Here is a 25,811-nt window from a genome sequence, read left to right on the forward strand (position 1 = left end):
TGCCCACCACATCTTGTATCCAAGATAGAGGCAGTGCAACAAGGTACTAGAGCCTCCATGTCCACCTGTATCACATCTTGTATCCAAGCTAGAGGCAGTAGAACAGGTTATTAGAGTTTCCATGCCTGCCTGTATCACGTCTTGTATCCAAGCTAGAGGCGGTACAACAGGGTACCAGAGCCTCCATGCCTGCCCGTATAACATCTTGTATCCAAGCTCGAGATGGTACAACCGGGTACTAGAGCCTCCATGCCCGCCCGTATCACATCTTGTATCCAAGCTAGAGGCGGTACTAGAGCTTCTATGCCAATTCATATCACATCTTGTATCCAAGCTAGAGGCGGCCACAGGGGTCAGTTTTCCACAATAAATGATCAATAACTGATATTGTAATCACTTACATCAATGTTACAATCGCAAGGAGAAAGTTTCATTCCATTCTGACAACCCCTTTTCAGTGCTCAATATCTGTTTTACAAGGAGAGTGTATGAGATTTAAATCTCATGTACACTGCTGATAAATGTATTACACCGTAGATGTTCCGTGAAGAAATCCTCGCAGATAATCTGCAGATAATCTACTCTATGTGGGAATAGTCTTAAAGGGATTTTCTGGGACTTACAAAAAAAAAAAAAAAAAAGTTTGCAGGTTTACAATGGTATAACATCCAGAAAAGTTGCATCCTCGCCTGCTCCAACAACTCCCCGTCCAGCGCTGGAGCCCAAGTCCACACCACTCGGAACCTGGCCAAAGCTGGGGCGTGGTCATGTGTCATTTATTTGGCACATGACCACTCAGCCAATCACAGGCTTCAGTGGCTATGTAGGAATCAACACTAAAGCCTGTGATTAGCTGAGTGGCCACATGCACAATGAACGGCATGTGACGCCAACCAACTTCTTAAGGGAATCAGGGCCACCAATCTGAACGGGGAGCTGCTTTTATACCATTTTAACCTTGTACAAATTTTTTTTAATCTCAGAACAATAGCACAGCAGGTGGCGCTATTTATTCCAGTGAAGAACAGGAAAAAAAAATAGATGACCAATGGAAGCGAGCCATACGTAAACGCTTTCCTTTTTGTCCCCCTTAAAAAAAAAACTATGCAAAAAAAAAAAAAAAAAAAAAATTTAACTCTTTTCCAATTCCAAAACTAAACTGAAAAACGGAATTTGACAGGAAGGCCTAAGGCATGTGTGAATGGCCCAAACAGAATTACCGCAGAGAGTTCAATGAAAATATACCCCAGCATTGCTATTCCATGGGAAACACATACATACATACATACATACATACATACATGAACACTAAAGTCCAGGCCAGCAGTGCACTAGGTTTACCCCAAATCCCAAATAATGGCTAACATTACAAGTGACAAGCTCAGCTCTGCTACTCCACCGTACAGATCGTCGCACTTGCATGGCTGAATGCTTGCCCTACTTTGAGAAGCTTTCGCCGCACACACAGACCTTTTCCTGGAACAAGTGCTTTTATTCTGAATTATTTATGCTCCCCCACCACCGCCATAATTAAGAATGCAAGAGACAAGCTGGGCAATAAAGGCGGCCGCTGTTTATGCAGCTCGCTGCTTCTCTGTGACTGGAGCAATCAATCTGTGCAATTCCAGGCAGGGAAGACGACTCTTTACTCAAGTAGGAAGATGTGTCATTAATGCTCACAGGAGCTACGGTACCTTAACCCTTTCACGACCCGGGGTCAATCATACACCTACGTCCCTCCAGGTCATAGTCTGCATTTCTGGTATTCCCACTTTCTAAAAACAAATCATGACTTATTTCACCGATGACATCTCTACATAAGGGCTTGTTTTTTGTGGAATGAGATGTAATATCTCAGCGGAACCACTTAAACCATACAATGCATTGGAAAACTTTTTTAAAAATTACAAAAAACTGGGGTGAGATGGAAAAATGCAACTGTACCATTTTTTTCTTTTGGGGGAGATGGGGGGGGGGGTTATTTTTACAGTGTTCACGGTATTCTGTGGTTCACTACAATTAAAGATATATATATATATATATATATATATTATATATATATATTATACATATACACACACACACATACACACACACACACACACACATATACATATACATACATACACACACATACATACACACACACGTTTCCCCGGAAATAATAATGTCTTATTTTTATTTTAGTCCCAAAATATGCACTAGGCCTTATTTTCAGGGGTCAAAATCCCCGCCTCCAGGAAGGGCTGGCTGTGATTGGTTTATGAGCACTCTTGCTCAGCCAATCATTGCCGGCGCTCGATGAACCAATCAAAGCCATTTATTCATTGAATGGCTGTGATTGGTTCAACGTGCACAGAAGAGGAATCCGGTTGGCTTGCAGTGACGTGACCTTGGGGACTGCAGGAGCCAGGAGAAGATCGTCATGGTGAAGATCTGGTAAGGAGACTGTCTGAGAAATAGTAGGAAAGTATAGATTTTTTTTTTTAATGACAAAACCCCTTTAATCTACCTAGTTTCAAAATTCTTTGGCGAGATATTCCTAAAAAAGGCTGTCCAACATTTTATTTTTTTTTAAATAGTTTTGAGCCCCCCCCCCCCCCCCCCCCCCCCGCCCGATGCTTTGTGACATCAGTGCATTGATGCCGCAGCATCTGACAGGTGACATCATCAGGTCTCCTGGCCTGGTGAGGTCAGAAGCCTCCAACAGGTTTACGGAACGTCACTGATTAGGTCCCTGTCAGATCTCCTATTAGCTGCAGCAGTCATGTGGGGGTAAACAACCATATGACTGCTGCAGCCAAAGTAAGCAGAAGACCAGAGAGGTGGAAGATAAGCAGCGCAGCATCTAAGAGGGGATTATGTTTTAGGTTTTTTTTTTACTATATATTTAGTCCCCCCACTGCCAATCAATTCTTTTTATAATAGAAAGCCCCTTTTATATATCAGAGCATTGTTTTTCCACTACTGCAGATACCCTGCACACACACTAATGAGAGCGCAGACATCAGGGCTACACAATTGTCTCTATAGGTACCGTAGCGGCTGTGGCCGTTCTCATACCTATTCATACACCTGATGTACAGTAAACTGTAACACATGTTCTATTGGGATATTACCGCTTGATTTGCAGCTACCGCTCACTTGAAAGGCTTCTCCCCAGGAGGAAACAAGCATCAAGGAAAGCAAAATTAATTTTCTTGTCCCATTTCAGGCCTCCAGTGACACTTGCCAAAACAGACAACACGATGCCAACGCCGTACGGAAGCGCTGACCTAAATGGAGCTGCACTGCCAAGGAGTGTCTTAAGTGCACACTAAATCCATCTGCAACTTAAAGGGGCGATAAAGCAAAGTGATCAGTCCTGGAGATACGGAACACAATTATTCCCCCCCCATACTAGTTAGCATTATGTAGGGGGACAGGAGTCACTGTGGACCCATCAACGTGACAACTGTGCTGTGCTTTAAATTTGGTAGCCAGTCCTTAATTGGAGGCTTTTCTGCCTGCGGAGGTTTGCATAAAACAATGTGCTCTTATGTTGCTTACACCACATCTAAGCCATATCCACTATAATATATATACATACACATACATTTTTTTTTTTTGCAAATATGCAATTCCGTTGCAACAAAGGGACTGACAAGATTAGCTTAAAGGCCCATTTACACGGAGCAAGGATCGGTCAAAAATCGCTCAAAAGCGATCGTTTGAGCAATAATCGTTGCGTCTAAACAGGCGGCCATCGTGCACTGCTAGCTGATCGTTAAATTCAAGTCAACCTAAAAATCATCTCATCAGGACTAAAAAGCAGTCTTATCAGGACCGCGTGTGGAGCCAGGAGCAGGAACTGAGCTCCCGCCCACTCTCTGCCTCCTCTCCACCCCCTCTCCGCCCCTCTGCACTATTTACAATGAAAGGAGGCGGGATGGGGCAGGGCTAAATCACAAAAAAAATTAGCCCTACCCCCGTCCTGCCTCTCCTCATTGCAAATAGTGCAGAGGGGCGGAGAGGAGGCAGAGAGGGGGCGGGAGCTCAGAGCACTGTTCCTGGCTCTTCCAGCCTCCCCCCTGCAGAGAGAGACCACGTATATCCACTGCGCGTGAAAACCCAGCCGATATACATTTGTCTGAATCCAGCCTAAAACTAATACTCTGTTGATGCACCCTTTGACTTTATGACAGCATTCAGTGTTTTTGGGTAGTTGTCTGTCAGCATGGCACATCTTGATGGTACTGTTGTATTATGCCTCCACCGGAAGTTAGAGGTGGAGACATAATTCAGCTGGGTTGACATGCAGGTGACGTCCCCAGCTTCTGATTGGCTGTCCCTGCTGCCCTGCTATCTCCGTCTCTCTGCTCTCGTGTGGCGATGTGGACCCTGCTGTTTCCACTGTCCTGTTCAACGTCTGCCATTGTGCACAGTATCGCTGACGAAGTGCTCCGGTCCTCTGCTGCTCAGACTCACCACCAGCGGCGCTCTGCTGGGCTGACAGTATATATGGTGTGGCCCTCCGTCTTCCCGCTCATCGCTGATGTGTTCGGCTCCTCCATTGCTTTGATTGAAGACGCCCCCGCTGTCCTGCACTGAAAGAGTACGCAGCTTGGCAGCAGGGTTGGGACTCTGACAAAAGAGGGGTCCGGACGGAACATCAGATCCCAGACCCGGAGATGGCAGACCAGTGGGGACAGGAATTTCAATGGGACAGTAACAACTGCGGGGTCCGGACGGCACATGAGAGCATAGGTACAGAGATAGCGGGGACAGCCAATCAGAAGCTAGGGGCGTCACCTGCATGTCAACCCAGCTAAATTAGGTCTTCACCCCTAACTTCCAGGGAGACATAATACAACAGAACCCATCTTGACTTGGCAATCTTTGCCCACTTTTACTTGCAAAAACGCTCCAAATCTGTCAGGATGCGAGGACATCTTGTGTGTAGCGCCCTCTTTAGGTCACCCACAGATCTTCAATGTCCAGAATTATAAACAATTTTTGTATTAACACTAATAAAACAAAAACATTTATTATCACCAGATATAGAATAGCGCCATCTGCTGTTTACTACTTTTTGTAAATTATCCAAGGTGGTTATACATAAAGCCCTGCTTCTCTCTCAGCTCCACTAAGCATGCAGAGGAACCTCTGCTGTGGTGAGCGTCTGCTTCTGAAACTCCAGCGTCTTCTCTGCTTGTCAGACCAAGGCGGAACAAGGGATGAAAGACTGCGTTCTTCCAATTACACTTCTGGCAAAATGCTGATGATTCAGAAGTAGACGCTCACAGCAATCCTGCATACCCAGTGGAGCGGGCAGAAAAGCAAGACTGAGCATGTGCGACCACCTGGGAACACTTGCTGTGGTAGACAGAAGAAAACACAACAGATAGCACTATTCTATTAGTCCTGGGATATCTGGGGATAGAATGTTTAACCCCTTAAAAACCAAGCACCATAATTTACTGTGTTTGTTTCTGGGCTTTAATCCTGCTCGATTGCAGAAATACGACGTGGTATTAAAGCCTCTGCTCCTGCAATCAAGCAGAAACAGGTCGGGTCCTCAGCGCTTAGTCACAGCCGAGGACCCGGAGGAGAAGGGAGAAGCGTTTTTTTTTATTTTTTAATATTCATGAAAAAGACCCAAAGCAGACGCCAACCAAAACCGTCGCTGTATGTGCCCTGCAATCCAAAACCATACATATTATATATCCAAATGTCCAAAACAAAATGGAGGAACCAGTTCCCATACTTTATTTTAGCGTAAATATACTAAATAAAAAAAAAAAACTAACTAAAAAATGCTAAAAAAAAAAAAATCTGTTTTAGCTTTTTACCACCAATAAAACTAAAAACCGGGAAACAAAAGGCAGTGAAAAAGATATTAAACATAGCAGCTATCTGTCATGGAAAAAAAAACGCAGCAAAAATAATTTTGATAGCTGAAGGACAAAAAAAAAATAGGACAGTAAAACCACCACATGAGTAAAATTCCTACAAAGTGTCTGACAAAACAGCCTGGTCTTCAAGGGGTTAATAAGCAGAAACACAAACATGTTTTAGAATTATTGGCTAGAAACGATATTCTTTGCGAGGCAACCCCTTTAGGCCTCCTTCACACGGGCGACACGGCATCGCCGCGAGAAACATCGCAGCAATATCACATCGCTGCATCTTCTCGTGGCAATACCATGACTTTGTAGCGCTATAAAGTCACATGTGACGCTACAAAGTCGCACGACTTTGTAGCATCACATCTGAGGATTTTCGGGGGGGGAAGTGGGGTCTTGCAATAAAAGCTTTACCCCGAAAATAAGCTGTAACTGAAGAAAAAAAAAAAAAAAAGTTCACATCACCTCTCCCACGCTGTCCGGGGCGCTGCCGCAGCTTCTCCCCACTTCCTGGCACTGATGATCTTCATCTTTTGGATGGGGATTGAAAAATCCCCGGCTGCTGGGAGCGCTGGCTATGATTGGCTGACGCTTAGCCAATCACAGCCAGTGCTTGACGAATAGGGTGATTGGTTCATAGGGAAACTTGCGCTACAAAATGTGGGCCCTCAAGGTTTTTGTGTCGGGTTATTGCATGCTACAAAACATTGCATGTGTGAAGTAACCCATAGGGAAGCATGAGCTTCACATACATGCGGTTTGTAGCAACTAGAGATGAGCGAGCATACTCGCTAAGGACAATTGCTCGATCGAACATTGTCCTTAGCGAGTATCTCCCCGCTCAGGAGCAAAGGTTCGGGTGTCGGCACGGGTGACAGGTGAGTTGCGGCAGTGAGCAGGGGGGAGCGGGGGGAGAGAGGGAGAGAGATCTCTCCTCCGCTCCTCCCCGCCTGCCGCCGGCAGCTGAATCTTTGCTCCCGAGCAGGCTGGTACTCGCTAAGGACAATGCTCGCTCGAGCAATTGCCCTTAGCAAGTATGCTCGCTCATCTCTAGTAGTGACGCTACAAAATCGCGCAGCTTTGTCGCCCTTGTGAAGGGGGCCTTAAAGAGGTATTCCCATTTCAGCTATCCATAGCCATGTTGGGAAACCGCTGCTATAGTTATCAGCCACCCAGACGGTAGCTACAAAAACAGCCGAGTGCTTTTATTTCCCTAGCTCCCATTGAAGTGAATGGGAGCTACGGAAACAGCATAGTACAGCTCGCTATGCCGCTTCTGCGGCACTCATTCACTTCAATTATCACTACAACGACTTATTAGTCAAATTATCAGAGATGCTGCACTGTATTTCACCACTACACATAAGAAAGAGGCCACTTAGGAGAGGCCAGGAATAGAAGGGGTGTAGGGGTTCATTGCCATCAATCAGCTGCTTGCTGTGCTGAGGAGCTTAAGCATAAAGTCGATTTCTGCAGGAAGCAGACAGCTCCGTGCCCACTGCAGTGGCCTAACGTGGTATTACCGGCAACGTTTCCATTCACTAAGGACTGTGAAGCGTGGCCAGTCACATGACTGTCATTCACTGAAGGTCCTTTATGCTAAAATTTGCCGTTATATGGTAGTCATTCAATTCAGAGACATGACTGTGCCATGACTATCTCTTCAAGAGGCTAGTGACTAGTCATATCACAGTCCGCATGCCACCAGAAATCCTCTGCTGGGCCTGTAATAGTGTGATATAAAATAGATTTCACTGTAAAGCCATATGCACAAGGGGGACACTCCTGCTTTTGTCAATTGCGGAAGGGCCGTGGATCGGACAGCTTCCACTGACTTCAATGGAAGCCATCTGTGCAGAATCCGCGCAAAACTGGAGCATGCTGCGATTTTTTTATCTGTGAGTGGAAACCAATTGTTTGTGCGTGTAGAATCAATTTTCCATAACATGTTTGGGCAGTATTTGCTGCGGAATCCGGAGGCGGACGCCGATTCCAGATTCCGCAATGCAAATCCACCCATGTGCATGTACCCTTAGGCTACCTACACACAGGTGAGCGTGATATTGGGCTGTGAAACTCGGCCAGATATTGCACTCGTGTACATGCGATGTACCCGCGGATGTGAGCCTAGACTGACCTACGCTGCAGATTTTAAATCCGTCGCAGAGGTCAGTTTAGGCTGCGGATTTTCACTGAAGGAGTTACATCCACATGATTTGTGTCGGATTTCCCCATAGAAAATCCGCAACATGTGCAAATACCCTTATGGCGCAATTACGCAGTGAATACGTAGGAAACCGGAGTAATCGCTGCACGTTTTTGCAGCAAATCATTGGGCCTTTGTGCATTTTATTTCTTTTTGCAAGCGTAAATACGCAATGCGTTTATGCACACAAAAACCCACAGGAACGGGCGAAAAACATGGGCGTGTAAAAGACACTATAGTCACACTTTACAACTACCATGTGACCAAGGTGCCGCCAAAACCACACCACGTCAGTACGGTTTTCGAATGGAGCACAGATAACAGCAAGTAAATAGCCACGCGGTCCTGCAACTAATACCTGGAATACCGTGCCGCCATTTACAAACTGGCTTCACCTGCACTCAGAAGAGCACACTAACTAGCATGGGGCGCGGTTTCACGTAGCAGACAAAGTATGAACACGGCTTAAGGCTACATTCACACGGCGGGATTAATATCGCCTGATATTGCGCTTGTCGACGTGCGTTTTACCTGCAGATGCCAGGAGTTTTTCATGCAAAAATATCTCGGATCGCATCTGTAAAAAAGGGATCCTCAGGCGTGGGCAACGCGTCAGAGGAGCGCAAGTGTGTCCCGTTGCATCGTGCAGCATGTGAGGCCATACCAGCGGTTTGACCGCCCCATTGAACATAATCCAAGGAACACAACAGAAACAAGATGTGCAATGTGTTACACCCAAATACACATTACTGCGTCTCCAACGCTCATCTTACCCCAGTACAACGACATCCAGTAAGAGGGAGATTACTGGAAGCCACAAGTAATGCTACTTACCTTACAAGCCACCTACAGCGCCCTCTTCTGCCTGCTCTGCTCACACACCTGGCACCAGGCCTCCACCCAGCCCCTTCCCAGGCCACAGGGGCAGATTGGGGGCACTTTTTGCCGGGTATGTTTTTGGGGGAGAAAATAACTATGTCTTGGCTACAATTATAAGTAGTGGCTCACGGCAACCAATCAGAACCCACCTCTGGAAAGTGAAAGCAGCGAGCTGATTGGTTGCCATGGGCAGCTGCTCCACTTTTGTATGTAAGGCTGGTTTCACACTGGGCGGATTCCCGACGGAAATCCCGCTGTTTGGCCACAGCGAAAAACCGTGAGATTTCTGCCGGGAGAACCGCTGCTTCAAAACCCGCGGCGGTTTTGAAGCGGCCCGGCCGCTCGCTCTTCCCCTGCGGCCGGCGCTCCCATAGAGGAGAGCGCGGCCACAGCGGGAAAAAAAAAATGAACATGCTGCGGTCGGCAAATCCGCGCGGCAGCGGCGGCTTCTGCCGGCTTAGCCGCAGTGGATTTGCCGTCCCGTGTGGACGAGATTTCTGCCTTGTGTGAACTCAGTCTAAGGGCTCCTTTACATGCAAACCTGTTGATATCAAGGGGTTTATTCACATTTTGGATTTTGGCGTGCACATTTCAGTTGCACAAAAAAATATAGAACATGTTCTATTTTTTGTTCTGCGTTTTTGCACACCAAAGGTCCCCATAGAAGACAATGTGAGGGCGCAATTCGCGAGGACATGCGTGAAACACTGCGTGTTTTCACGCCAAGCTGATATACGTTGGCCTCATGTGCAGGGGGGGGGGGGAGGATGGAAGAGCCAGGAGCAGGAACTAAGCTCCCACCCACTCTCTGCCTCCTCTCCGCCCCTCTGCACGATTTGCAATGGGGAGAGGCGGGGCAGGGGTGGGGCTAAGTTTCGAGAAATAGCCCCGCCTCTCCCTATTGCAAATAGTGCAGAGGGGTGGAGAGGAGGCAGAGAGGGGGCGGGAGCTCAGTTCCTGCTCCTGGCTCTTCCATCCTCCCCCCCCCCCCCCCCCTGCACATGAGGACAACATATATCGGCTCGGCGTGAAAACCGAGCCGATATACGTTCGTGGGAATGCACCCTAAAAGCACATGAAAGGACTTTTTTCCTCACCAATTCACACGACCGTTGGCGTGGTTTTTAGCGAAAAAATATGTCGCACCTCAGAAAACCGTCGCTTGGCTTAAATCCTCTGAATGACTTCTAATGCCTACATAGAGGCACTTGTAAGCTTTTCGCAGCCTCCACCTCCCTTTTTTCCCCAGCTACCATAGGAGTCTATGGGACCCGCCGGCGTCTATTGGTCAAAACATAGTTCCAGAACTATCTTTTTGCGCAATGTTAATGTGTCGGCGTGTATTTTGGTTGCGTATGTTTCATTTTTCAGGGTTCGCCGTTTTTATGTGCCGCATATTTGCCCATGTGAACGGATGCATTGGAAACTAATGCCACAGATGGTTGCGTATATCGGTCGCCCGTTAAAATGCGCCGTTTATGCGCTGGTGTGAAAGAGCCCGCAGGCAGAAAACGTCCAATAAAATACTTAGTCAATGGGGGCACATGCCTACAAAAACATGTTCAGATTAAGGCTCCATTCACACGGGGCGAGTTCAGTTGCAATTAAAACTGCACCAGAAAGTGCATTTGCAAATTGCGTGTGTTTTTTGCCACATTTTATTACATAGTAAAAACACGCAAGGTTTCACCAATAAAGTGTTTGATGCACTTTTTTTTTACCACATCCAAACCACCCCGTGTGAATGGGGCTGAGGGCTCACTCACAGACAACCAAACCACCCCGTGTGAATGGGGTGAGGGCTGACTCACACAACCAAACCACCCCGTGTGAATGGGGTGAGGGCTGACTCACACAACCAAACCAACGCGCGTGAATTGGGCTGAGGGCTCACTCACACACAACCAAACCACCCCGTGTGAATAGAGTCTGAGGGCTCACTCACACACAACCAAACCACCCTGTGTGAATGGGGCTGAGGGCTCACTTACACACAACCAAACCACCCCGTGTGAATGGGGTGAGGGCTGACTCACACAACCAAACCACCCCGTGTGAATGGGGTGAGGGCTGACTCACACAACCAAACCACCCCGTGTGAATGGGGTGAGGGCTGACTCACACAACCAAACCAACCCGTGTGAATGGGGCTGAGGGCTCACTCACACACTAACAAACCACCCCGTGAATGGAGCCCGAGGGCTCACTCACACACAACCAAACCACCCCGTGAATGGGGCCCAAGGGCTCACTCACACACAACCAAACCACCCCGTATGAATGGGGCTGAGGGCTCAATCACACACAACCAAACCACCCCGTATGAATGGGGCTGAGGGCTCAATCACACACAACCAAACCACCCCGTATGAATGGGGCTGAGGGCTCAATCACACACAACCAAACCACCCCGTGTGAATGGGGCTGAGGGCTCACTCACACACAACCAAACCACCCTGTGTGAATGGAGTCTGAGAGCTCACTCACAAACAACCAAACCACCCCGTGTGAATGGGGCTGAGGGCTCACTCACACACAACCAAACCGACCCATGTGAATGGGGCTAAGGGCTCACTCACACACAACCAAACCACCCCGTGTGAATGGGGCTGAGGGCTCACTCACAAACAACCAAACCACCCTGTGTGAATGGAGCTGAGGGCTCACTCACACACAACCAATCCACCCCGTGTGAATGGAGCTGAGGGCTCACTCACAAACAACCAAACCACCCCGTGTGAATGGAGTCTGAGGGCTCACTCACACACAACCAATCCACCCCGTGTGAATGGAGTCTGAGGGCTCACTCACACACAACCAAACCACCCCATGTGAATGTAGTGAGGGCTGACTGACTCAGGCATATGCAATTTCGGTCTGTCAAAAACAGACCAATTTCACTGTGGATGTTTGTGCTCGTTGCGTGCGTTTTTGTTGCGTATGTGTGTGTGTGTGGGGGGGGGGGGGGGGTTGTACATGCGTTTTTCATGTAAGCAAAAGTGGCAGGAAAGCAGCACCAAAAGTCTCTATTGAAATCAGTGGGGGTGCGTAAATGCGCACACAAAATGTAAGGAGATGTTCCATGATTCTGCTGGAAAAAGAACAGAGCTGGAATTAATTAGACTAATTAACCATTTAAATGGGTGCATCTTTATTTGAAGGAGGTCCTAGGGTACGTTCATGCGTCACTGATTGTGCCAGAGATTTGGGTGCAGATTTTACCCCTTCAATTTGAACGCAGTTTAAAAGTGAAGTCTGTCGCAAATTTAATTTGGATAAATGGAAGAGGACGGAATATAAAAAGTAAATGGAAGAGGAGAGAAGATGGCGCCTCATTCCTCAGACTTTTTCCAACTGGTTTCAGCCTTTTGCTATTTTAGCAGGAGTGATTGGGGAGAAGGCCCCAGAAAATTGTTTGACGCTTTTTTGCTACTTGGGAGTCTATTGGGGAGGCATAAAGGGTGCATGGAGGACAGACGTGGCTGCAATATGATGAACAGTTTAGGCAGAGAATAGCCCAGTATTTGATGGGATCATAAGGACATAGGACCGTGGTTGAGGGTGATGGCACCTGCAAGGTTTGGGCAGCCCTTTCAGGGGGGCATTGGGGGAGCGAGCACCAGTGGAAGTTTGCTGTCTGTAAGCCGGCACGGTTAAACAGGGAGTAATAAGTTGGGAGTCTGCTGGCAGTTTAACGAGGGCCAGTGGAAATTTCGGGGTTTAAACAAGTTTGTTCACAGTGCAATGGGGCATCGCACGGAGTGGTCCAATGCTTTAAGAGAGGTAAGGGAAAAGGACCATCTAATGGAAAAAGGGAAGATGCCAGTGAGGCAAGAAGAGATAATACAGTACCTAGATAGGTACCCAGATAGGGTTAAAGCTGAAATGTTAATGTTAGGTTTCCGTGATGGTTCTAAAATTCCTCTCCCGGTTCATTGTGTTCCGTTTTCTAGAAAGAACCTGTAATCAACAACCTATCATGCCAGAATCATTACAGAAAAGTTATGGAAGGTGGTGTTGTGTCGTATCGCAGAGCCGTTTGAGGAACTGCCTTGTATGGATTTTATAGGTTCACCATTGGAGGAGTAGTGTCCAAACAAGTTTTAGTTGATTCATCATTTGTCTCTAACCCAAAAAGAGATGTCGGTCAATGATGGCATTGATCCTGAATTGTGTTAGACGGTTCATATATCTTTTTGATGAGACTGTAAGGTGGGTGAGAAAGTATGGAAAAGAGGCATTGTTGGCAAAAAAGGATAGTGAATTGGCGTTTCGCCTTTTACCAGTACATCCTGAGAGCAGTCGTTTATTGGGTTGCTACTGATGTGCGATCTCATGTGCCTATTTTGAAGCATTCAGTTCCTTTTTTGGAATGGGTGATCAAGGATGTGGCAGTATCGGCTCAGTTATCCATTACTTGGATGGCTTTCTGTGTGTTAGGCCAGCAATTTCGACAATATGTTCCACACTTCTCGCCACGGTGCAATGGGTGGCACATCTTTTGGTGTGCCGTTGCCGCCGGATGAGACGGAGAGTCCAGCCACATGTTTTAGTTATTTGGACATCTCAATTGATACAGAGACTATGGAGTGTAGGCTACTGGTGGAAAAAGGGCAGCCTCTGCAGCAGGAATTGAATAGGACTGGGTGGGTAAACAAGGCTACACTTAGGGAATCGCAATTACTGTTGGGTAAGCTTAATTTTGCTTTCGGATTATGCCCATGGGAAGAGTTTTTTTTGCAGAAGACTGGAATCTGCAACGGCAGGAGTAAAATCGGCACATCATTTCAATCAGCTTGGGAGAGAGCATAGGGATGATTTGGAGGTTTGGTCTTTTTTAGAATGGAAAATCAGTAATGATTGAGGAGGTGGTGGAAAATTTTGAATGCGAGTTGTATACAGACGCAGCAGGTACTTTGGGTTTTGGTGCTTCCTTTCAAGGACGATGATGTGTGGGAGTGTGGTCAGATGAGTGGAAGGAGGCTGGCTTGATCAAAAACTTGGTGGTGCTGGAGCTATTTCCTATTTATGGGGCAACATATTAAGGAATAAGAAAGTGCGTTTTCATTGTGACAAAATGGCGGTCATTCAGGCCATCAGTAGCCTAATAGCTTCTTCTCCCCCAGTGGTAAGCTTGTTATGTCGGCTGGTGTTACAAGCTTTGTCTTTGAACATGTGGGTGGTGGCGGTGCATGAACAGGGTGTGAAGAACTCAATAGCGGATGTTCTCTCTCAGTTTCAGTGGAACCGTTTAGAGGAGTTGGCTCCTCAGAAGAGAAGGGGAGTGCATGCTCGGCTCAGCTTTGGAACTTGGTCAGGAAGCAGCGGATCACCTGATCAGTGCTTCATTGGAGCTTGGTACAGTGGTGGCGTACGCATGGCAAGAGTGGATGAATTGGGTGGAGTCCTTAGGTAGCATAAGGATGGACAAAGACACAGGAGTTTTATTATGTTGCTTGGGGAATGCATCCACAGAAGGTATGTCTGTTGGTAAAGGTGAATCGGTTCATGATGGGACTGGCGTATAGTTTAAAAATGAGGCGGATGAAGAATGTGACGAATAGTGTTTTTTAGTGTGCACTGTGCATTAGTATTCATCCGTAGTCAAAGGCACTACACCTACTTTGATTGACCAGTGCTGGCCAGTCAGAAGAGAATGTAGAGTCTTAGACTATCTATGCATACTAATGCACATTGTGCACCAGGTAGTCAGAGAAGTAGTGCTGCCATCTTTGTACAAGCATGTAGGGTTGCTTTAACACCAAGGAGTATGCTAAAGATACATAAGTAGCATGCGCATTCCTCTCTTCTTCCCCAGTGTGGTTATGTTCCTGGAGTATTTCTGTAAGTCTATGTAGCCAAACTTTCCAGAGATTTTGAGAACAAAGATAAAACAAGTTTAATCCCTGTCCAGTTTAACAAGATCTCCATTATCAAGCTTGTGTAATCTGAGATTTTAATCAACCCGTTAATTCCGTATGAAACCACTTGTGAACTCAGCTGACCAGCAACCGTGAATGAAAAAATAATAGAGGAGTCACCGGAGTATGTGTCTTCCGCAATTTCTACTACTAGGACTTATGCACACAGTTAGTATGGGGCTTGCACAACTTCTATGCACTGCTGTATAGGCTCCATCAGATCCCCTATGTATAGAGATATTCTTCAAAAAATACAATGTCCAATAGAACTTGTCATAGTTTGTATCTGTATAATATCAAAGGCACATGGAGGTATGACTGAGGCCCCATGAACCTCTAATGCAGCCCTGCTAGGGCTCCATACCAAACACAGCCATCATATGACTGCATGAACCTTTACTTACAGAGTCATTCCAGGCCCAAATTAAAAATGTGAAGACCCCCAGTGCTCTTTCACTATCCCAAACTGACACATTGCCTTCCTCCAGTGGCCATTTTGTAATATTCTCATTGGTTTTCTCTTTCATTAACCCTGAGCCAGTATCATTTTAGAGGTGACCAGGTTAGGACTAAAAGGGGTTTTCGGGCATTTAACCCATTTCAGTACTGATGACCTATCCTCAGGATAGGTCATCAGTAGTTGATCAGTGGGGATCCGTGGCTTTGGACCCCTGGCAATCACTTGATCTCAGCCCCCCACTCCCTGCAGCGGACGGGATGTTGATGGCCTCATCCTTATTGGCGTCAGAACTGCACTGGGATCGGCCCTTGTATTAGACAGCTTTTTTCCCTTTGAAATCCATGGGAACTATACCTCCTACAGCCCCTTTGGCTCCAACCCCAATGCAGAATGAGCCATCAACAAATGGCCCACTGCAGTGAATGCAGAAACTGCGATCAGGTGATCGCTGGGGGTCCAAAGTGGCAGCTCCCTACTGATCAACTACTGATGACCTATCCTGAGGATAGGTCGTCATCAGTACTGAATGGGATTAAATGCCCAGAATACTCCTTTAAAGAATACATCATGTACCAATGCTCCTAATGCTGTGCATAATACAGGACGTGTAGAATGTGATTGTTCTCGCTATGAGAAACCAAGTAATCTTGTAGATATGATACATTTAATGGATAACAAAAATACATGATGTTATAGCGAGCTTTCGAACCTACTCAGGGTTCTTCCTCAGGCATAATGAAATAGATCCGAAGAGGCATATATATACCCCCACATACATATGACAAGAAAGAGACATGATTTGCACTTAAAAAAATACCACAACAGGATGAATATAGAAAAAATAAATATTTAAATAGTCCACTGATAAAGAAAGATGTTAAGGTTTTATGGTCTCTGAATTAGTGTTAGGGGGTCACCAGGCCCGCAGTGTTATCTGTGCTATAGATTTCTCATACTTCCCAGTCACGCATGAACCCTCTTGAAAAATGTAGGCCTCTGTTGAAAGTGTCAAAAGTTGTTATAAGTTTGTATTTTTACGTTCTTCTATGGCTTTGTGATTTAAAATTTACTTTTAATATGTGTAGAGGATGTGTAGAGCATGTGGCATAATGCCCATGTGGCCTACCCCCAGTACTAATGAAAAACTCGTCAGTGCAGGCCACATGCACAAGGAAATTGACAACAAACTTAAAAGGAGTTGGGTAAACCAGATTAATTACTCTCAAAGGGGTTGTATTAAGAAAGACTTAATCAGCTATCCACAAGATAGATGATAAAAGTCTGATCAGTTGAGGGTCTCCCTGCAGCCAAAAAGCATGGTCCTGAGTCCCCCCTCCTCCTGACTGTAGGCCCTTTGCACCCCTGCACTGAGGAGGAGATTGAATGGTGCGATGCCGTGCATGCGCGGTGCTGCTCCACTCATTTTCATTGGGACTGTGGGAGGTAGCTAAGTACTAGTGCTCAGATATTTCAATTAAATGGAGCGGCCATTGCTACATTCAATCTGATGTCACTGTGGGTGAAGCATCCCTGCAGTGACAGAAAAGGGGGGCAAACGAGAATCCCATTCCCCGCTCCCATGAGGGTAAGTGACAAAAATCTATCTTGGTACAACTCCTTTAAGGACTGCAGAATTGGGTTCATTTAACAATTGTAGTAAAAATGTATAAGAAAATATGACAAGTGCTTCATATACCAAAAACGCATGAAACAGCATTTCCACATGCAGTTTTACACTCCTGCCATGGTTTCATATAAATGGAGATAACACACAGTGTTACACTGTGATCTACCACAAACACAAGTGCGATACATGTGGTATGTAAAGTCACCCTGGACCACTTGCCTTATGGTAAGTATCACATAGCATGTACTCACTGTTGCACCCCTCAGCTGTCCACAGAGACACCATGATGGCAACCTAATTTTTAGGCAAGATTTGAAAGTTCATACTTCCCTGCCCAAAGTAAAAGTTTATTTCCATTACATAAACTAAAATATCCAAAATTGGAAAACCCCTTACATTTATTGAAGTTCCCTATGGCAATGACAGCTCCAATCTGATTGGATGCTATAGTAACACTGTCTTCATATAGCAAATGACCCTTGAAGAAGTCTACGTTTCCTAGCAACAATGATGATTTTTTTTTACCAGAATGTTCTTGTTACTGTTACGAGACTGTTTACCCCTGTAGCGCACGCACCGTCTCTGTCCACATGAATGAACTGCAGGTATCCAGTATTTCGCTGTTGATATCAATGCGCAATGTTTACATGCGGTATTAGTGGGATACAAGGTGCAGAGGTGGACCCATACCAAAAATGTTATCCAGGACTCATGTTTTCATACCCTAGAATTCCAAGAAATGATGACCTGCGGCCATACATCCATTATCTCTGGTTGGAAAAAAAGGCATCATATCCCTTTCACCATCAATCCCTTATCATGTTTTGGGCCTCCCACCTGTGTTATACATTCTACCCATGAATATACAATATTCTACAAAAGTAATTGGGCACCTGAGCAACAATCAAACGTAGTATTTATTTAGGCCCTGAAGCAGACTTGAAGATGCGATCGTTCGGTCACTAGGATAGTACACTGCAATACTTATCTAGTGCGTTCTATTAAGCCTATTAGACTCTGCGGGAGGTAGGGCCTAATAGGCTGAGTTATAGGGCAGACTTGGAGGCCTTTTTCAGGCTTCTGGCTGCTGTGGGAACCCATTGTTACCTTACAATCATACTGTGGGGTGCTGATGGGTGACAGAAAGAGCCCCCTCCCCATGTCATCTTATTACATGCTGCAGTTACTATTGATTGAGACATGTAAGGGGTTATACTGGCAGGATCAGAGGTCCTGGCTGTTAGAGCAGGAACCCTGCTATCAGTAGTCATTAAAGCCTTTTATTAAAGGGGTTCTGACATGAAAAAAAAAATGATACTCACCTTGCCTGGCCAGGGTTGATCGCCAGACATGTCCCCTTCATCCGGCTTCTTTATCTGTGGCTTGTAGAAGCAGAACAGGAGCGGTCTAAATGACCGCTTCCTGCTCTCCTCCGTCAGTCAGCCACTTCCGAGGTGAACGGACGGACCGCCCACAGCAAGCACGTCACAAGCAGTGCTTGCTGTGGGCGGCCCATCCGTCCTGGCTGAAGTCGCAGTTCTGCGCGTGCGCAGTGGAGACGCGGCCCGTCCTGACTCCTGTCAGAGGGCACCTCTCCACTGTGCATGCGTGCAATCCCGCTCGTCGAAGGAAGAAGACTGCCTGCCGGGGCATCAGCCGATTGCTGGCAGACCTCCGCCAATCAATTATGCATGACCTATCAAGGATTAGTCATCAATAGCACATACCGGGACTGTGCCTTTAAGAGAGTTGGGCGCCTCCAACTGCATTAAGGTTGACTGATAGGCACACAAGTCTGGCTTCATCAGCTGTTTCCATTACATGAATTGAGAGAGCCGCGGACATGCACAGCCATCTCTCCGTTCAATCTGAAGATGGACACAAAAGTATTTTCCTCATAAGTTCCACACGAATGCAGAAAAATAAACCTCTGTGGCCTACCGCATTGTATGTGGCATTAGGCCTCCGGTACACTGGTATATTTGGGGCCGTATGCTGTCCATGGTAAATCACAGGCCGCACATTCCCCATTGTAGCCTCAGGCTACTCTCACACATGCTTTCAGTTAAATGTCGCTTAAAACCGCTGCATTTTACAGCCATTTCGACCAAACATTTTTGAATGCGTGGTACAGTGTTTGACAGCACTATTTAACACACCCCATCATTGTGATGGGTGATGGAGTGCTGAAAAAACGTGAAAATGCAGGACAATAGAATAGACAGCGTTCGAAAATTGCAGCATTAGAAATGTCACGTTCGAATGCTGGTCTGTGAGGCCCCATTGAAATCAATGGAGTCGTTGTACCATGGTCAGTGCGGCGTCCCAGTAAAGAGTGGTAAGTGTGAGAGTGGCCTAAAGGCCACTGTGCAGCCAGTGGTGAGACGGCCTATCGTCGCGTATGATAGCGATATTGTACTGCACGTGAATGCGTATCTCATGCACGCTGTCATGCACAGTCATCCTGTTTTTGTTTTTATTGTTTAAATTTCCCGCACTGTCACTTTGCAACGGCGCATATATAAAACGCCCATACACAATATAATGTGACACCCCATACACATCTTGTGACACCCCAGAGCGGCCCCAGTACTAATAGTGACACCCCACAGTGGCCCCCGGTACTAATAGTGAAACCCAGCGGTCCCCCTATCCACCTGAGACCCACATACTTACCCCCAACTCCGCGTGGAAGCTCCCATGCTCTGATCCCGGCACTCACTGTGACGTCAGTGTGTGCTGCCAGACGCCTCCTCCCCCTGCTCTCGCGGAACCAAGTAGGAGACGTCAGGGGAGGGGGAAGGAGGATCCCGGATGCACACTGACATCACAGTGTGGTTGGGATCGGCGCCGCTAGCAGCGTAGTGAGTGAATACCGGCAGGGGAGCCGCGTGGTGAGCGGCTGATGGCGACGCGTTCCAGCAGGGAGGGCTCTGCGTACCGCCTCTGGCACACGTGCCATAGGTTTACCGCCACTGTTCTAAGTGGTCAGTTATAGCAAATGTGAACTGATATGCTGCAGGATATATATAGAACCTGTATGCCTCCATGCCCACCCATATCGCATCTTGTATCCAAACTAGAGGCGGTACAACAGTGTATTAGAGCTTCCATAGCCACCTGTATCATATCTTGTATCCAAGCTAGAGGTGGTACAACAGGGTACTAGAGCCTCCATGCCCACTCGTATCACATCTTGTACCCAAGCTAGAGGCGATACAACAGGGTACTAGAGCCTAAATGCCCACCCGTATCACGTCTTGTATCCAAGCTAGTTGCGACCCAACAGGGTACTAGAGCCTCCATGCTCACCCGTATCACGTCTTTCATCCAAGCTAGTGGTGGCCCAACAGAGTACTGGAGCCTCCATGCTCACCCGTATCACGTCTTACATCCAAGCTAGAGGTGGCCCAACAGGGTACTAGAACCTCCATGTCCACCTGTATCACATCTTGCATCCAAGCTAGACGTGGTACAACAGGGTAGTAAAGCTTCTATGCCCACCCGTATCACATCTTGTATCCAAGCTAGAGGCAGTACAACAGGGTACTAGAGCCTCCATGCCCGCCCATATCACATCTTGTATCCAAGCTAGAGGTGGTACAACAGGGTACTAGAACCTCCATGCCTGCCCATATGACATCTTGTATCCAAGCCAGAGCCTCCATGCCCGCCCATATCACATCTTGTATCCAAGCTAGAGGTGGTACAATAGGGTACTAGAGCCTCCATGCCCGCCCGTATCACATCTTGTATCCAAGCTAGAGGTGGTACAACAGGGTACTAGAACCTCCATGCCTGCCCATATGACATCTTGTATCCAAGCCAGAGCCTCCATGCCCGCCCATATCACATCTTGTATCCAAGCTAGAGGTGGTACAACAGGGTACTAGAGCCTCCATGCCCGCCAGTATTACATCTTGTATCCGAGCTAGAGGCGGTACAACAGGGTACTAGAGCCTCCATGCCCGCCCGTATCACATCTTGTATCCAAGCTAGAGGTGGTACAACAGGGTACTAAAGCCTCCATGCCCGCCCGTATCAAATCTTGTATCCAAGCTAGAGGTGGTACAACAGGGTACTAGAACCTCCATGCCTGCCCATATGACATCTTGTATCCAAGCCAGAGCCTCCATGCCCGCCCATATGACATCTTGTATCCAAGCCAGAGCCTCCATGCCCGCCCATATCACATCTTGTATCCAAGCTAGAGGTGGTACAACAGGGTACTAGAACCTCCATGCCAACCCATATCACATCTTGTATCCAAGCTAGAGGCGGTACAACAGGGTACTAGAACCTCCATGCCTGCCCATATCACATCTTGTATCCAAGCTAGAGGTGGTACAACAGGGTACTAGAACCTCCATGCCTGCCCATATGACATCTTGTATCCAAGCCAGAGCCTCCATGCCCGCCCATATGACATCTTGTATCCAAGCCAGAGCCTCCATGCCCGCACATATCACATCTTGTATCCAAGCTAGAGGTGGTACAACAGGGTACTAGAACCTCCATGCCAACCCATATCACATCTTGTATCCAAGCTAGAGGCGGTACAACAGGGTACTAGAACCTCCATGCCTGCCCATATCACATCTTGTATCCAAGCTAGAGGTGGTACAACAGGGTACTGCCTTCAACTGTTCAGTTTTCCGCAATTAATTATCTTTTTACTCTGATATTATAACCACTTACTTATAACAATGTTACAATCACACAGAGAAAGTTACCTTTGATTCTGACAACTATTTCTAGGTGGCTGACATTTTATGATAATTTGTGTATATCCGCCACCAAGAAAGCTGAGTGCCAACCAATATGGCTGCCAATACAGCTGTTACAGGAGTTATTAATCACCCATAGGACAAATGATTAATCAGTGCCCCCATATTACAGCAGCTTTTCCATTAAAAGTACCATAGGAAAGCTGGATGACAACCCCTGCATGCAGGACCCATGATGGCGACCATATTGGTTGTCACTCTTTGCCTGGCAGAATAGGCCAAATTACTGGTTTCTATGTCCTGCTCATTTCCATCATTATTATTATTGCTCTTATATAAATATTTCCCACTGGCATAATAGACACATATTGCTACTTCCAGGATGTTCCATTCCTACTATAACAGGTGTACATCAGCCGGCTCCTGTATACCGCCAGTATGCCATGCAGTTCAGCAGCCCTATTCCCACCACACCCTCCGCTCGCATCAAAACACAAGTCTGCAATTTGTCTTATCTCTGCCCGGCAGACATCCCAGCATCTCAAGAAAATAATAGCGTGCCATCTCAAGAATACTGTAGATTGTACATGCTACACAAACACTCAATGCAGCTAGCAGGCTTTGCAGGCTCAATCCCACTGAAGGGTTAAGGGTGGGTCCTTTCTGCCAGCTGCTGCTAGTAAGGGCATGGAGATGGCACACAGATGGCACATTATATAGCAATCACATATAGATCTATAGAAATGCAAGCAACTGGAAGAAGGTATAGAAGGATTACAGCTAGTGATCAGGGGGAGGATTGCAATGCAGGAGCAGCAGGCACAGCCAAGCTGATTATAGCTGCACACACAAGGCACACATGACACTTACAGGGAATGCTGCTCGTCTGCTGGGCGTCACACTAGCTGGGGTACACGGAGCAGTGCATGTCATCCCTCCATTCACCATCCCGTCAGGAGGAGCTGTCTCTGGATCTGGTGGTGCTGCTGCTGCAGTGCTGTCTGTGCTCAGTGCCGGGGAAGCAGCAGAGCATGCACCACGTGTGTGTCCATAGACGACTGTCACAGTGCGAACAGCGACACCTAGTGCTGGAATTCTAACATTACGCCCCGAGGTCATTTTTTCCAGCTTTTATCGTCCTAGTATTGTTCCCATTTTTGTACTCAAAAATCAAAAGTTTTAGGAATATAATATGTTAGGCTGAAAAAAAGACATATGTCCATCTAAGGGTGACTACCCACTAGCGTTTTTTTTTTTCTGCTGCGAATTTGCTCCTATTTTTTCTTCCAATTGTCAATGGGCCTTTCTAATGTTAAAAACGCAAAGTTGCGTTGCATCACGTTGCGGTTTTAACATTAGGAAGTCCCATTGACAATTGGAAGAAGAAATAGGAGCAAATTCGCAGCAGAAAAAAAAAGTGGGTAGTCACCCTTATTCAGCCTATTACCCCCCACCAATGAGGTAGAAGCCAACTTTCCTCATCGGCTGCACACAACCGGATTTGCATTGCGGAATCTGGAGTGGGCGTCCACCTCTGGTGATCCCGCAGCAAATACTTTCCATGGAATGCTATGGAAAAGCACCTTTTCCTGCACACAAGTGGAAAGGAATTGCAATTTTTTTTTTCGCTCACGGAGGAAAAGTCGTAGCATGCTCTATTTTTGAGCGGATTCCATGCGGACAGCCTCCATTGAAGTCTATGGAAGCCATCCAACCCGTGGCACTTCCGCAATTGACATTGCGGAAAGGTTGCGGATTCAGTTTCATCGTTAGGCGGTGATGTGGCAAAAACAGAAGTTTAAATGACAGGTACGCACGGACGATAGAATACATTCATACAAGCGACCCTGATGTTGGGCCAAGAAACTTGGTCCGATATCGTGCTTGTCAAAATGCATTTCGACGCCGTACATTACTTCTGTGAAATTCTGATCCTCTGGTGATTGCTTCATAGAATGGTAGAGTTGGAAGAGACCTCCAGGGTCATCGGGTCCAACCCCCTGCACAGTGCAGGATCACTAAAACATCCCAGACAGATGTCTGTCCAGCCTTTGTTTGAACACTTCCAATGAAGAAGAACTCACCACCTCCCGTGGTAACCTGTTCCACTCATTCATCACCCTCACTGTCAGAAAGTTTCACGTGCATCGGCGATCGGTAAGTGTTTTCCATTGATTTCAATGGGAAACACCGCATTGCACATGTGTGCACATTACACGGCCTGCTATGTGTTTGACTGTCCCATTGAAAACAATGGGCGACGCATTTCAAGGGACACAAAAAAAATAGGACATGCAGCGATTTTTTTTACCTCGGAGCATCGTCCTGAGGGGGGAAAAATTGCTTATGAGCATGATGCCATTCAAAAGAATGAAGTTCATATTCGCACGATTATTGTGCGCCTCGCAATGCACAAAACACGTGCGAGTTTCGTGCTTGATCTTATGTAGACTTAGGGGACAAAAATGTTACTTCCCGACTCCAAGCTGGCAATCAAAATAATAATTGGATCACCAACTCCTGTGAAGTAATCAGTGACTGTAACATGTAATATCTAAAACATTTCTTAACCCCTCAGTGACGAGCCAAATTTTTGCTTTACGGACTAAGTGATTGTCATAGACGCATTGAAAGAGCCTTAACTCATTGTCATAGCCATATGATGGTTTTTTTGGGGGGGTGAGGGGAGGAGGGGTGAGTTGTGTTTTGTAAAAGCACCAATCTGGGGTACAAATAATGTGTTGTTTAACTTCTATGAAATTTTTTGGGAGGGAGATGGAACCCACACCCCTCCCAGAAATTCCGTTATTATTTTGGGGTTTTGCTTTTACAGCGCTCACCATTCAGTAATAATGACATGATAAATGTGTTATCTGGATCAGCAGGATTCCTGCAATCCCAAATTTATATAGATTTTTTTAAATTTTTTTACTACTTTTGCACAATGAAAACCTTTTAAAGAAAAACAAATGAATCTGCATCACTGCCTCCTAAGACCCACAGCATTTTTGTTTTTGCGGCAGCGGAGCTATGTGAAGTCTTGTTTTTTGCTGGAAGACTTGTAGTTTTTATTGGTACCATTTTGAGGTACACGTGACTTTTGGATTGCTTTTTATTAAAAATAAAATGATAAAAAACACAGTTTTTGTGTTAGCGTTTTAAATTTCTTTTACCGTTGACCATGTGCAATAAATAACAAGATATTTGCATTGTCTGGGTCATTAGGAATCAGTAATACATATTAAGTGTTGCTGTTTTAAAAAAATTTAGGAGGAGAATTTAACCCATTTAATGCATTTTTGTGGGGAAAATGCATATTTTTTAAACTTGATTTTTTTCCTTAAATTAGACTTTATTGATCTGTTTCCCTAGCCATTAAAACTACCCTTTAGCCATGGAGAAACAAAGATGGCCGAAGTGCTTCACTGACTACCTGATTCACATTGGCACTTTTTCTAAGCCCCGCCATTAACCAGTCTCCATTCTTGACCACGCCAACTCTTTTAAAAGGATGTGCTTTTAGGGCTGAGACTCAAAATTTTAACAAGACGTCCCCTACCTGGGTGAATGAGAAATGCCCATAATGTAACACGTCACAGACAGTTATCCCTAAACTAATAGTCCAATAGAACAATTGCAATACTCCAAATGTATATTATTGTTTTTCACTGACTAGACTATTTAAAACATAGCTTTTATTGACCCTCTAAAACCAATTAGCGGGTAAGTGTGAACAAATGTAACATCTGGGAGAATTCTATATAAAATGAAAAATATGTCCCTAAACACACAGACAGCCACTCTCATATGTGGATAGAGTGTAGAGAGGACTTCCGTAGACAAAAAGGTACGTCTCATATTATTTAGGTATCTTAGATAGGTTCTTCTACGTGTCACTTAGACCAAATGGCACGAGGTGATGAAGATGTGTATATATCTAAGACCTAGTTAAGGTTCACTGCCCCTAGATGAAGGCAAAAGAAGGTTGGTGATCCAATTGGTCTCACCTGTCACCTCCTATATTTTTCGAGGTGACTTAGACAAGGTGGTACTAGTTTTTCCAACCCGTTTCGCTTGAGGTAAGCTCATCGGGGACCAAAATAAGT

At 46.1% G+C, this 25,811-nt stretch overlaps 1 protein-coding gene across 6 annotated transcripts in view; it reads right to left on the reverse strand.

The window, feature by feature from the left end:
- The window catches only part of JAKMIP1 (janus kinase and microtubule interacting protein 1), a 142,453-nt gene extending 119,762 nt beyond the window's left edge, over positions 1–22,691 (reverse strand). For all 6 annotated transcript variants that reach the window (XM_066573301.1, XM_066573303.1, XM_066573298.1 and 3 more), the window contains exon 1: positions 22,576–22,691. The gene's annotated coding sequence lies outside the window, so the exon portion shown is untranslated. The remainder of the gene's footprint in view (positions 1–22,575) is intronic.
- Between the last annotated feature and the right edge of the window lie 3,120 nt (positions 22,692–25,811).

The sequence above is a fragment of the Eleutherodactylus coqui genome, chromosome 7 (genome assembly GCF_035609145.1).
Source record: "Eleutherodactylus coqui strain aEleCoq1 chromosome 7, aEleCoq1.hap1, whole genome shotgun sequence".
NCBI classification, from domain to species: Eukaryota; Metazoa; Chordata; class Amphibia; order Anura; family Eleutherodactylidae; genus Eleutherodactylus; species Eleutherodactylus coqui.